Source organism: Pleurodeles waltl, chromosome 11 (assembly GCF_031143425.1).
Source record: "Pleurodeles waltl isolate 20211129_DDA chromosome 11, aPleWal1.hap1.20221129, whole genome shotgun sequence".
Classification (NCBI taxonomy): Eukaryota; Metazoa; Chordata; class Amphibia; order Caudata; family Salamandridae; genus Pleurodeles; species Pleurodeles waltl.
In genome coordinates this window covers 404117632-404131728 of record NC_090450.1, presented here as the reverse complement: position 1 = coordinate 404131728, position 14097 = coordinate 404117632, and positions in this window count along the sequence as shown.

The following is a 14097-nucleotide window of genomic DNA, read 5'->3' as shown; positions in this document are numbered from 1 at the left end:
TTTTTTGTGTTGGGGGGCGGCCCCTTGGGCAAGGGTCGCTCCCCTTTGGGGGCACATGTATTTTACGTCGTTTCTGCCCCCCCTGGGGGCAGATTGGCCCTATTTTTAGGCCGATCTGCCCCCAAGGGGGGCAGAAAGCCACTAGACACCAGGGATTTTATTGTTGATTTGTATTTTTTGTGTTGGGGGGCGGCCCCTTGGGCAAGGGTCGCTCCCCTTTGGGGGCAAATGTATTTTACGTCGTTTCTGCCCCCCCTGGGGGCAGATTGGCCCTATTTTTAGGCCGATCTGCCCCCAAGGGGGGCAGAAAGCCACTAGACACCAGGGATTTTATTGTTGATGTGTATTTTTTGTGTTGGGGGGCGGCCCCTTGGGCAAGGGTCGCCCCCAGGGGCCCTCATGTATTTTTGGGCAGTTCTGCCCCCCTTGGGGGCAGAGAGGCCTATTTTTTTTAGGCCTTTCTGCCCCCAAGGGGGGCAGAATCCCAATAGCGCCAGAAATAGTATGTATGTATGTGTGCTTTGTGTTGGGGGGTGGCCCCTTGGGCAAGGGTCGCTCCCCCCAGGGGCGCAATGTATTTATTGTCGTTTCTGCCCCCCTTGGGGGCAGATTGGCCCTATTTTTAGGCCGATCTGCCCCCAAGGGGGGCAGAAAGCCACTAGACACCAGGGATTTTATTGTTGATTTTTATTTTTTGTGTTGGGGGGTGGCCCCTTGGGCAAGGGTCACCCCCAGGGGCCCACATGTATTTTTGGGCAGTTCTGCCCCCCTAGGGGGCAGATATGCCTATTTTTTAGGCCTTTCTGTCCCCAAGGGGGGCAGAATCCCCATAGCGCCAGGGATACTATGTATGTGTGTGTGTGCTTTGTGTGGGGGTGTGGCACCTTGGGCAAGGGTCGCCCCCCCCCAAAGGGTGCAATGTAATCTGGGCGATTTCTGCCCCCTCCCCTTGGGGGTAGATTGGCCTATTTTTTTTTAGGCCCATCTTCCCCCAAGCAGAGAAGACTAGACACGGGAAAATGAAAAAATGGTTAGTGGCGGAGTGTTTGTCAACTGGCGAAGTATTTACTTTTATGATAATAACAGTTTTTCTCCTTTTTGTTTTAGTTCAAAGCTTTTGCTGACTTTGCTGTGGCTTGTTGCAGTTTTGGCAGTAGTTGTCCTGCGGTTTGCGTAGTTGCATGTTTTAGGTAAGTAAATAAATTTACTCCAAGTGAGTATTGTTGCAATGCATGAATGACATGTTTGTAGGTGGTGTACTGAATGCAGGATTGTGTGTGAAATTGTCCTTAGAGTTATGCACAATGATTATTGTGTTGTCTTATGTCTAATTTGCTTTTTTTTTTCTCTTTTTAGTGGGATATCGTTGGTGATTGCTGTGGCTGTGCAGAGTAGTTGCTGGTGAGTCAAGCTTTTTCAGGCAAGTGAGCAGTATAGTTTTTGAGTTTATAATTCTTAGTGATAAACCTATACTTTGTTACTTATCTTACACAGTGCTGGTTGTTGGTGGTGTATTTGTCCAGTTAATTTTAGTAGGAAGGATCATGGCCAGCCGTAGGATGACCGCTCAGCAGGTTGTTAGTGTGCTTTTTGAGTCATCTTCTGACCATGAATATGAGACTGACTCTGCATCTGAGGCAGAGGAGGAAGTGCAGGATTCTGGAAGTGAATTTTCTGTCAGAGATGAATCATCTGATGATGAAGCCACTCTCAGTGCTGATGAAGGGCCTGTTTTAGAGGAGGACAGTGATGTGCCAATGGTGCAGGAGCCAGCGGCTGAAAGGCTTCCCATTGGAAGACCTGACGCATGGGTTGCACCAAACATGGAGCAGCCACAGTTGCCTGCGTTTACTGGTTTTCCAGGGTGTCGAGTTAATACGGAAAACTTTTTGCCCGTCAACTTTTTTGAGTTGTTTATGGACGATATATTTTTGGAAGAGATTGTTGAGCAGACTAATTTGTATGCAGAGCAGTTTTTGAGGGACAACGCTGCCAGACTTAGGCCACACTCTAGAGCTAGCCGGTGGATTCCCACAAATCTGGAAGAGTTGAAAAAGTTCTTGGGTTTAACTTTTTTGATGGGGCTGATAAGGAAGCCGTTGCTGTCTTCATATTGGTCTACTAGTCCCTTGATGGCAACTGCTATATTTCCTGCCATCATGAGTCGTAACCGGTATGAGATTCTTCTTCGGATGTTGCATTTTGTAGATAATGCTTTAGCCTTGCCACGAGATCATCCTGATTCTGACCGTCTTTTTAAGATTAGACCTGTCCTTGATCATTTGGTAGATCGGTTTTCAGAGATCTATGTTCCAGGGAAAGAAATATCTGTAGATGAGTCTTTGGTCCTGTTCAAGGGTCGTTTGGTTTTTAGGCAGTACATTCCTAGCAAGAGGGCACGGTATGGAATTAAATTGTATATGCTGTCAGAAAGTAGTACAGGATATGTTTATAATTTCCGGGTCTACACTGGTAGGGATTCCAATATTGACCCCCCTGGTTGTCCTCCCACTTTTGGAGTTAGTGAGAAAATTGTGTGGGAACTTGGTAGACGACTGTTTAACAAAGGTCACCATTTATATGTAGATAACTTCTACACTGGAGTTCGGTTGTTCAAGGAGTTGTTCAGAGTGGACACTGTTGCTTGTGGCACAATCCGCTCTAATCGGAAAGGCTATCCAAAAGAGCTTGTCTGTAAAAAACTTGAGAAGGGACAGTGCAGTGCCTTGCGGAATGATGAGCTGCTAGCTCTGAAATTTGTAGACAAGAGGGATGTATACATGCTAAGCACCATCCATGATGAGAGTACTTCACCTGTGGCTGTTTGGGGTCAGGTTGCCGAAGTGCGCAAACCTGTGTGCATCTTAGACTATAATAAGCACATGGGTGGTGTTGATAAAGTAGATCAGAGGTTAGAACCTTACACTGCTGCTCGTAAGTCTTATGTGTGGTATAAGAAATTAGCGCTTCACTTGTTCCACTTGGCAACTTTTAATGCTTTTGTTGTGTTTAAGGATAGTTCTCCAGAGTCAAGGATGACATTTGTGAAATTTCAGGAGTCTATCATAGCTAGCCTTGTTGTGCTGGAACAGGCAAGAGTTCCTAGAGAAGCAGTGGTGGAGGATGTGGCTAGATTGAAAGATCGTCACTTTGCTGAGCACATTCCTCCCACGGCCAAAAAAAACTTTCCTGCTAAGAGATGTAGAGTCTGTGCTCGAAGAGGTATCAGGAAGGAGACTAGGATGTACTGCCCTGATTGTCCTTCAAAGCCTGGGCTGTGTGTGGGTGGCTGTTTCAGGAGCTACCACACACAGAAGAATTATTGGGAAATTCCGTGAGCGTAAACTGGTGTTTTATATTTTTATATGTTCGGTTTCACGGTTGGCATTAGTCATGTATTCAGTTAGAGCTTTTGTGTTTGTAGTTTTGTACTAATAGTGGTTTCTTTGTTGTTTAAAAACAAAAAAAAGGGGATGGCATGTGTAGAGTGGCGCTTGGCTGGCGGCGTGGGTGTGGTGGCGCTTGGCTGGCGGTGTGTGTGGGGTGGCGCTTGGCTGGCGGTGTGTGTGGGGTGGCGCTTGGCTGGCGGTGTGTGTGGGGTGGCGCTTGGCTGGCGGTGTGTGTGGGGTGGCGCTGGGCTGGCGGTGTGTGTGGGGTGGCGCTTGGCTGGTGGTGTGGGTGGGGTGGCGCTTGGCTGGCAGTGCCGGCCAAACGCCAGTCCACACACTCATCAGCTGGTGTGATTGCTGTATCAGGCATGTGGGCGTATGAAAGTGATGGGCCCTTGACTGGCGCTGTCTGTGGATGCGAGTCTTGTAATGTGCTGGGCCCGTGGCTGGCGGCGTGAATGGTCTAGTGCATGTCATGTATGAAAGGTGTGTGAATGGACTGTAAAGCGGTTGGTGCCTTGTCGTGGCTTTACAGCTCACGAGCTGTGAGTCATTGGTTCAGTTTTTTGGCCTTTCAGTTATTACCAGTGCATTTCACTTTTGTGAAATCTCTTGTTAATAAAATTTGATCTACTGAACCATCACTCACCCTCGTGCCAAATCCAACCAGTATGTGTGGTACAAATGACAAAACCTGCTCCGCTGTAATCAGGCGTCGCAGCACACTTGAGACACGCTAGGTGCCTCAGGTGGGACCCCGATGATGAAGCATGCCACCAACTTGGTTGGTGGGTGAGGGGTCTTCTTCACATAACCTAAGTGTGTTTCTTTTCACAATTTTAGTGTTTGGCACATCACGGACGTATGTGCATACATCAAAGTGATATATTCCAAAAATACCTGTGTTTGGGGGGGAGGGCCCACCTATGTTTTTGGTCCTGGGTGCGGCCGTCATGTAGGGAAACCTACAAAACCCAGAAACTTTTTAAAACTAGGCACCCCAAGGAGTCTAGGGAGGTGTGGCTTGTGTGGCTCCCCCAACATTTTCTTACCCAGACTCCTCTGTAAACCTCACAATTTGCATAAAAAAGCATATTTTCCTGATTTTTCTTAGTAGGATCACCTCCCCAGTTTTCCCCTCAGTCTCCCAAGTAAAATGACACCTCACTTATGTGGGTCCCCAAAGCAGAGTCCGTCTAAAGATGTATAAAAGAATATGCCCTTATAAACTTGCTGTGCTATCCCTTCTATCCCTTCAGGTTTTGGGCCTTATTATGTTGCAGGTACCTGGGCCACCCACACAAGTGAGGTATCATTTTTATCGGGAGACTTGGGGGAACGCTGGGTGGAAGGAAATTTGTGGCTCCTATCAGATTCCAGAACTTTCTGCCACAGAAATGTGAGGAACATGTGTTTTTCTAGCCAAATTTTGAGGTTTGCAAAGGATTCTGGGTAACAGAACCTGGTCCGAGCCCCGCAAGTCACCCCTCCTTGGATTCCCCTAGGTCTCTAGTTTTCAGAAATGCACTGGTTTGGTAGGTTTCCCTAGGCGCCGGGTGAGCTACAGGCCAAAATCCGCAGGTAGGCACTGTTTTCTCCCAAAATTGTGGATGTGTCCACGTTGCGCTTTGGGGTGTTTCCTGTCGCAGGCGCTAGGCCTACCCACGCAAGTGAGGTATCATTTTCATCGGGAGACTTGGGGGAACGCTGGGTGGAAGGAAATTTGTAGCTCCTCTCAGATTCCAGAACTTTCTGCCACAGAAATGTGAGGAACATGTGTTTTTTTAGCCAAATTTTGAGGTTTGCAAAGGATTCTGGGTAACAGAACCTGGTCCGAGCCCCGCAAGTCACCCCTCCTTGGATCCCCCTAGGTCTCTAGTTTTCAGAAATGCACAGGTTTGGTAGGTTTCCCTAGGTGGCGGCTGAGCTAGAGGCCAAAATCTACAGGTAGTCACTTTGCTAAAAACAGCTCTGTTTTCTGTGATATGTCCACGTTGTGTTTTGGGGCATATCCTGTCGCGGGAGCTAGGCCTACCCACACAAGTGAGGTATCATTTTTATCGGGAGACGTGGGGGAACACTGGGTGGAAGGAAATTTGTGGCTCCTCTCAGATTCCAGAACTTTCTGCCACAGAAATGTGAGGAACATGTGTTTTTTTAGCCAAATTTTGAGGTTTGCAAAGGATTCTGGGTAACAGAACCTGGTCCGAGCCCCGCAAGTCACCCCTCCTTGGATCTCCCTAGGTCTCTAGTTTTCAGAAATGCACAGGTTTGGTAGGTTTCCCTAGGTGGCGGCTGAGCTAGAGGCCAAAATCTACAGGTAGTCACTTTGCTAAAAACAGCTCTGTTTTCTGTGATATGTCCACGTTGTGTTTTGGGGCATATCCTGTCGCGGGCGCTAGGCCTACCCACACAAGTGAGGTATCATTTTTATCGGGAGACATGGGGGAACGCTGGGTGGAAGGAAATTTGTAGCTCCTCTCAGATTCCAGAACTTTCTGCCACAGAAATGTGAGGAACATGTGTTTTTTTAGCCAAATTTTGAGGTTTGCAAAGGATTCTGGGTAACAGAACCTGGTCCGAGCCCCGCAAGTCACCCCTCCTTGGATCTCCCTAGGTCTCTAGTTTTCAGAAATGCACAGGTTTGGTAGGTTTCCCTAGGTGGCGGCTGAGCTAGAGGCCAAAATCTACAGGTAGTCACTTTGCTAAAAACAGCTCTGTTTTCTGTGATATGTCCACGTTGTGTTTTGGGGCATATCCTGTCGCGGGAGCTAGGCCTACCCACACAAGTGAGGTATCATTTTTATCGGGAGACGTGGGGGAACACTGGGTGGAAGGAAATTTGTGGCTCCTCTCAGATTCCAGAACTTTCTGCCACAGAAATGTGAGGAACATGTGTTTTTTTAGCCAAATTTTGAGGTTTGCAAAGGATTCTGGATAACAGAACCTGGTCCGAGCCCCGCAAGTCACCCCTCCTTGGATCTCCCTAGGTCTCTAGTTTTCAGAAATGCACAGGTTTGGTAGGTTTCCCTAGGTGGCGGCTGAGCTAGAGGCCAAAATCTACAGGTAGTCACTTTGCTAAAAACAGCTCTGTTTTCTGTGATATGTCCACGTTGTGTTTTGGGGCATATCCTGTCGCGGGCGCTAGGCCTACCCACACAAGTGAGGTATCATTTTTATCGGGAGACGTGGGGAAACGCTGGGTGGAAGGAAATTTGTAGCTCCTCTCAGATTCCAGAACTTTCTGCCACAGAAATGTGAGGAACATGTGTTATTTTAGCCAAATTTTGAGGTTTGCAAAGGATTCTGGGTAACAGAACCTGGTCCGAGCCCCGCAAGTCACCCCTCCTTGGATTCCCCTAGGTCTCTAGTTTTCAGAAATGCACAGGTTTGGTAGGTTTCCCTAGGTGCCGGCTGAGCTAGAGGCCAAAATCTACAGGTAGGCACTTCGCAAAAAACACCTCTGTTTTTTTCCAAAATTTAGGATGTGTCCACGTTGCGCTTTGGGGTGTTTCCTGTCGCCAGGCCTACCCACGCAAGTGAGGTATCATTTTTATCGGGAGACTTGGGGGAACGCTGGGTGGAAGGAAATTTGTAGCTCCTCTCAGATTCCAGAACTTTCTGCCACAGAAATGTGAGGGACATGTGTTTTTTTAGCCAAATTTTGAGGTTCGCAAAGGATTCTGGGTAACAGAACCTGGTCCGAGCCCCGCAAGTCACCCCTCCTTGGATCCCCCTAGGTCTCTAGTTTTCAGAAATGCACAGGTTTGGTAGGTTTCCCTAGGTGGCGGCTGAGCTAGAGGCCAAAATCTACAGGTAGTCACTTTGCTAAAAACAGCTCTGTTTTCTGTGATATGTCCACGTTGTGTTTTGGGGCATATCCTGTCGCGGGCGCTAGGCCTACCCACACAAGTGAGGTATCATTTTTATCGGGAGACGTGGGGGAACGCTGGGTGGAAGGAAATTTGTGGCTCCTCTCAGATTCCAGAACTTTCTGCCACAGAAATGTGAGGAACATGTGTTTTTTTAGGCAAATTTTGAGGTTTGCAAAGGATTCTGGGTAACAGAACCTGGTCCGAGCCCCGCAAGTCACCCCTCCTTGGATCCCCCTAGGTCTCTAGTTTTCAGAAATGCACAGGTTTGGTAGGTTTCCTTAGGTGGCGGCTGAGCTAGAGGCCAAAATCTACAGGTAGTCACTTTGCTAAAAACATCTCTGTTTTCTGTGATATGTCCACGTTGTGTTTTGGGGCATATCCTGTCGCGGGCGCTAGGCCTACCCACACAAGTGAGGTATCATTTTTATCGGGAGACGTGGGGGAACGCTGGGTGGAAGGAAATTTGTAGCTCCTCTCAGATTCCAGAACTTTCTGCCACAGAAATGTGAGGAACATGTGTTTTTTTAGCCAAATTTTGAGGTTTGCAAAGGATTCTGGGTAACAGAACCTGGTCCGAGCCCCGCAAGTCACCCCTCCTTGGATCCCCCTAGGTCTCTAGTTTTCAGAAATGCACAGGTTTGGTAGGTTTCCCTAGGTGGCGGCTGAGCTAGAGGCCAAAATCTACAGGTAGTCACTTTGCTAAAAAAAGCTCTGTTTTCTGTGATATGTCCACGTTGTGTTTTGGGGCATATCCTGTCGCGGGCGCTAGGCCTACCCACGCAAGTGAGGTATCATTTTTATCGGGAGACGTGGGGGAACGCTGGGTGGAAGGAAATTTGTAGCTCCTCTCAGATTCCAGAACTTTCTGCCACAGAAATGTGAGGAACATGTGTTTTTTTAGGCAAATTTTGAGGTTTGCAAAGGATTCTGGGTAACAGAACCTGGTCCGAGCCCCGCAAGTCACCCCTCCTTGGATCCCCCTAGGTCTCTAGTTTTCAGAAATGCACAGGTTTGGTAGGTTTCCCTAGGTGGCGGCTGAGCTAGAGGCCAAAATCTACAGGTAGTCACTTTGCTAAAAACAGCTCTGTTTTCTGTGATATGTCCACGTTGTGTTTTGGGGCATATCCTGTCGCGGGCGCTAGGCCTACCCACACAAGTGAGGTATCATTTTTATCGGGAGACATGGGGGAACGCTGGGTGGAAGGAAATTTGTAGCTCCTCTCAGATTCCAGAACTTTCTGCCACAGAAATGTGAGGAACATGTGTTTTTTTAGCCAAATTTTGAGGTTTGCAAAGGATTCTGGGTAACAGAACCTGGTCCGAGCCCCGCAAGTCACCCCTCCTTGGATCCCCCTATGTCTCTAGTTTTCAGAAATGCACAGGTTTGGTAGGTTTCCCTAGGTGGCGGCTGAGCTAGAGGCCAAAATCTACAGGTAGTCACTTTGCTAAAAACAGCTCTGTTTTCTGTGATATGTCCACGTTGTGTTTTGGGGCATATCCTGTCGCGGGCGCTAGGCCTACCCACGCAAGTGAGGTATCATTTTTATCGGGAGACGTGGGGGAACGCTGGGTGGAAGGAAATATGTAGCTCCTCTCAGATTCCAGAACTTTCTGCCACAGAAATGTGAGGAACATGTGTTTTTTTAGCCAAATTTTGAGGTTTGCAAAGGATTCTGGGTAACAGAACCTGGTCCGAGCCCCGCAAGTCACCCCTCCTTGGATTCCCCTAGGTCTCTAGTTTTCAGAAATGCACAGGTTTGGTAGGTTTCCCTAGGTGCCGGCTGAGCTAGAGGCCAAAATCTACAGGTAGGCACTTCGCAAAAAACACCTCTGTTTTTTTCCAAAATTTAGGATGTGTCCACGTTGTGCTTTGGGGTGTTTCCTGTCGCCGGCGCTAGGCCTACCCACGCAAGTGAGGTATCATTTTTATCGGGAGACTTGGGGGAACACTGGGTGGAAGGAAATTTGTAGCTCCTCTCAGATTCCAGAACTTTCTGCCACTGAAATGTGAGGAACATGTGTTTTTTTAGCCAAATTTTGAGGTTTGCAAAGGATTCTGGGTAACAGAACCTCGTCCGAGCCACACAAGTCACCCCTCCTTGGATTCCCCTAGGTCTCTAGTTTTCAGAAATGCATAGGTTTGGTAGGTTTCCCTAGGTGGCGGCTGAGCTAGAGGCCAAAATCTACAGGTAGTCACTTTCCTAAAAACAGCTCTGTTTTCTGTGATATGTCCACGTTGTGTTTTGGGGCATATCCTGTCGCGGGCGCTAGGCCTACCCACACAAGTGAGGTATCATTTTTATCGGGAGACGTGGGGGAACGCTGGGTGGAAGGAAATTTGTGGCTCCTCTCAGATTCCAGAACTTTCTGCCACAGAAATGTGAGGAACATGTGTTTTTTTAGCCAAATTTTGAGGTTTGCAAAGGATTCTGGGTAACAGAACCTGGTCCGAGCCCCGCAAGTCACCCCTCCTTGGATCCCCCTAGGTCTCTAGTTTTCAGAAATGCACAGGTTTGGTAGGTTTCCCTAGGTGGCGGCTGAGCTAGAGGCCAAAATCTACAGGTAGTCACTTTGCTAAAAACAGCTCTGTTTTCTGTGATATGTCCACGTTGTGTTTTGGGGCATATCCTGTCGCGGGCGCTAGGCCTACCCACACAAGTGAGGTATCATTTTTATCGGGATACGTGGGGGAACGCTAGGTGGAAGGAAATTTGTGGCTCCTCTCAGATTCCAGAACTTTCTGCCACAGAAATGTGAGGAACATGTGTTTTTTTAGCCAAATTTTGAGGTTTGCAAAGGATTCTGGGTAACCGAACCTGGTCCGAGCCACACAAGTCACCCCTCCTTGGATTCCCCTAGGTCTCTAGTTTTCAGAAATGCACAGGTTTGGTAGGTTTCCCTAGGTGGCGGCTGAGCTAGAGGCCAAAATCTACAGGTAGTCACTTTGCTAAAAACAGCTCTGTTTTCTGTGATGTGTCCAGGTTGTGTTTTGAGGCATATCCTGTCGCGGGCGCTAGGCCTACCCACACAAGTGAGGTATCATTTTTATCGGGAGACTTGGGGGAACATAGAATAGCAAAACAAGTGTTATTGCCCCTTGTCTTTCTCTACATTTATTCCTTCCAAATATAGGGGTGTGTGTAAAAAAGACATCTATTTGAGAAATTCCATGTAATTCACGTGCTACTATGGTCACCCCGGAATTCAGAGATGTGCAAATAACCACTGCTCCTCAACACCTTATCTTGTGCCCTTTTTGGAAATGCAAAGGTTTTCTTGATAGCTATTTTTTACTCCTTATATTTCAGCAAATGAATTACTGTATACCCGGTATAGAATGAAAACGCACTGCAGGGTGCAGCTCATTTATTGGCTCTGGGTTCCTCGGGTTCTTGATGAACCTACAAACCCTATATATCCCCGCAACCAGAGGAGTCCAGCAGACGTAACGGTATATTGCTTTCGATAATCTGACATTGCAGGGAAAAGTTACAGAGTAAAAAGTAGAGAAAAATTGATGTTTTTTTCACCTCAATTTCAATATTTTTCTTTTTCAGCTGTTATTTTCTGTAGGAAACCCTTGTAGGATCTACACAAATGACCCCTTGCTAAATTCAGAATTTTGTCTACTTTTCAGAAATGTTTAGGTTTCTGGGATCCAGCATTGGTTTCATGACCATTCCGGTCACTGACTGGAAGGAGGCTGAAAGCACAAAAAATTGCACAAATGGGGTATGCCCCAGTAAAATGCCAAAATTGTGTTGAAAAATTGGGTTTTCGGATTCAAGTCTGCCTGTTCCTGAAAGCTGGGAAGCTGCTGAGTTTAGCACCGCAAACCCTTTGTTGATGCCAGGGGAAAAACCACAAGCCTTCTTCTGCAGCCCCTTTTTCCAATTTTTTTGAAAAAAACGAAATTTTCACTGTATTTTGGCCAATTTCTTGGCCTCCTTCAGGGGAACCCACAAAGTCTGGGTACCTTTAGAATCGCTAGGATGTTGGAAAAAAAGGACGCAAATTTGGCTTGGTTAGCTTATGTGGACAAAAAGTTATGAGGGCCTAAGCGCGAACTGCCCCAAATAGGCAAAAAAAGGCCTGGCACAGGAGGGGGAAAAGGCCTGGCAGCGAAGTGGTTAAGATACCACCTTGGGAAAAGTAAGAAGGATTCCCCCCTTCATCTATTCAGGTAAGAGAACAATTATGGATTGAAGTGAACTTCTTTAGTTAGTAATTAACTTCTGCTGAAGAAGATGTTGTTTTGTGTATCAAGGATTTTGTAGGCAAAATAGACAATGGCAATCCTCCCCTAGTTGTCAATATAGTTGCAGAGGGCAGTAGAACAAGAATATATGTAAAAGACATACACTTTTGCAGCTGATTTAATAAACAAGTTACACTAAAACACAGCAGTGCAAACTAAAACACCAAAATAAACACTTGAGGCATGTAAGATAAAATATCCCCTTTTATTTTGAACAAATACAAAATTCACCCTTTCCACCTACAACAGGCCCACCCCTCTCCCCAAACAAATAACCCTGTCCCCAAAAAGTCCAATGAAAGTCCAAAGTGAAACCTGGTCCCAACTCCCTTCCCACCCACTCCACCCACAACAAGCCCCTACCACCAGAACAAAAAATGTAAAAAGGGCCCAGAAGAGGGCATTGCCTGTTTGGGTCCAGAGCTGGTCCAGGCTCTCCTTGTTCCTGGTGAGCCGGCTCTTCATACTGTCCATCCGCTGCAGGATATGGTAGAGCAATGCCCTGTCAGGGCGGGAGGGGGCGGCAGCAAGTGCAGTCAGGTAGAAAGGAATTGAAGCAAAATATCACCTGATTAAAAAAAACAGTGATTTAATTTTCTTTTCTTTTAAACGTTTTTCTAGTAAATAAACGCACTTTTAGTGGGAAAATAAAATCATACCTGTCATTTATGAGTAAGGCATGATGCACTAGGGAGTACAAGTTGCTATGCCAAACTAATGGAGGCCTGCTAACCAGCACTTCAAGTACTTTGCTACTGTCTGCATCTGGTGCAGCTGTCGTTGACAATTATCTATCATTAATTCCAAATGCCTTTTACTTAATTACTACCCATACTCGAAAGAGGCAGATTAATGATAAATAAGATATGTCACACATGCCACATATAAAATGCTGATAGATTATTCTGTCTGCTGTAGGTAGACAGTGGGGAAATGATGCACTGCACTAAAGGGAAAGGAATGGGCTATATAGATTGTATTTGTCACATTTGTCACAAAGTATCCCTTATGCCAAACTTGAAATCAAATCATGCACTTACTAGTCCCACTTTACTCACTGGCCTCACCCACCGCCACAGATTCTTTCTAGCAAATTCATTCACTGGGCAGTAAGGAAAAGAAACTTGACTGACTCCACTTCAGGGTAAAACGGAGGGCTTAGGTGAGTAGGTAAAGCTTTTGGTATAGAATAGAGGGGTGTCACGGATTATCAATTCATCATGTGCATAAGCTTTGGCTTATTCAGTCACTGTATAGACGAAAGTCTAAAGGGGAAAAATCTGAACAGGAATTAAATATATCTGTTATGAGAAACTATTCAATATATTTTGGAAACACTTAACATGGCCATAAAAATGTGGCACATGCCAAGAATTGATTTTTCAATTTGTTTAGTAGGCCAAGATGGAGGAACTTAGGAAAGAATAAATGAGCGAAGTACTAAGAGGTGACTGAGTAGGGGAAGACAAACAAACCTCATGTGTTTGGTTTGCAGTGCGTTGAAATCTTTGTAAATGCTGCATTTGCTGACGCAAAGGACACTGCACAGCCAGAACTGCTGTCACAAATTGAACCATACTGCACGTTGTGGGTGGCAAAATGCCATGGGCAGGGAGGGGGCTAATGAATAATGACAGTTGGGATACATATCTGCCTCGGTTGACAATCACTGTGAGTCAAGGGATTAGAACACAAATTAAAATGCTCCCCACTTTGAACCATAGCATTGATAACCATAAAACAAAGAAGGCAAAGTAGGCGAGCTTCATGCTCCTCTCCAGAAGAGTTTATTCTCGTTTATTCATCCAAGCAGTTATTCAGTCATCCTTTCATTCTTCCTACTATATTACCCATAGCCACCATGACTTAAGCTTTATTGTTTCTCATCCTGCCTTTCACTAAAATTCACATTCCACTATCCATCCATTCAGTTTCCACTGTCCACTCTTTCTTCCAGTTAGCCTTTCACTCTTTCATCCTTTTATGTACTACTCACCCATACATCCTTTCACCCAACCATGCATCCTTCCCTTTCACTCATTTCACTAATCCTTTCTTTTAACTTACTGTTCTTTCCTGTTCCATCAAACCATCATTTTAGCGTACATTATGGCCCTCATTATGACACTGGTGGTGGGTGATAAAGTGGCGGTAATACCGCCAACAGGCTGGCGGTAAGTACTGGCAAATTATGACCATGGCGGTGATATCTCCGATAGACAGCCAATGTACCACACCGACTGCCAGGGCGGAAACAACAGCCAACAAAGTTCCTCCCACCATTTTAAGAACCTGCAAACGGCCACTTTTTCCAGTGCAGTACCAGTGCCAGCAAAAGCCTGGTGGAAACAGAGCACAAAAGTGAAAGGACTCACCATTGGAGACACAGGGAAGAACCACGCCACCATGGAACCTGAACTGAAACTTTTCCCAATGATCTTCTACGTTATGCTCCACCTGGAACACCAACGGCAGTGAAGATGACGACGGTGAGTACAGCCACCTAGCACACAAGGGAGGGTGTGAGGATATAGAGAGTGACACACACACGCACAACACAAACAGGACTCCCGTG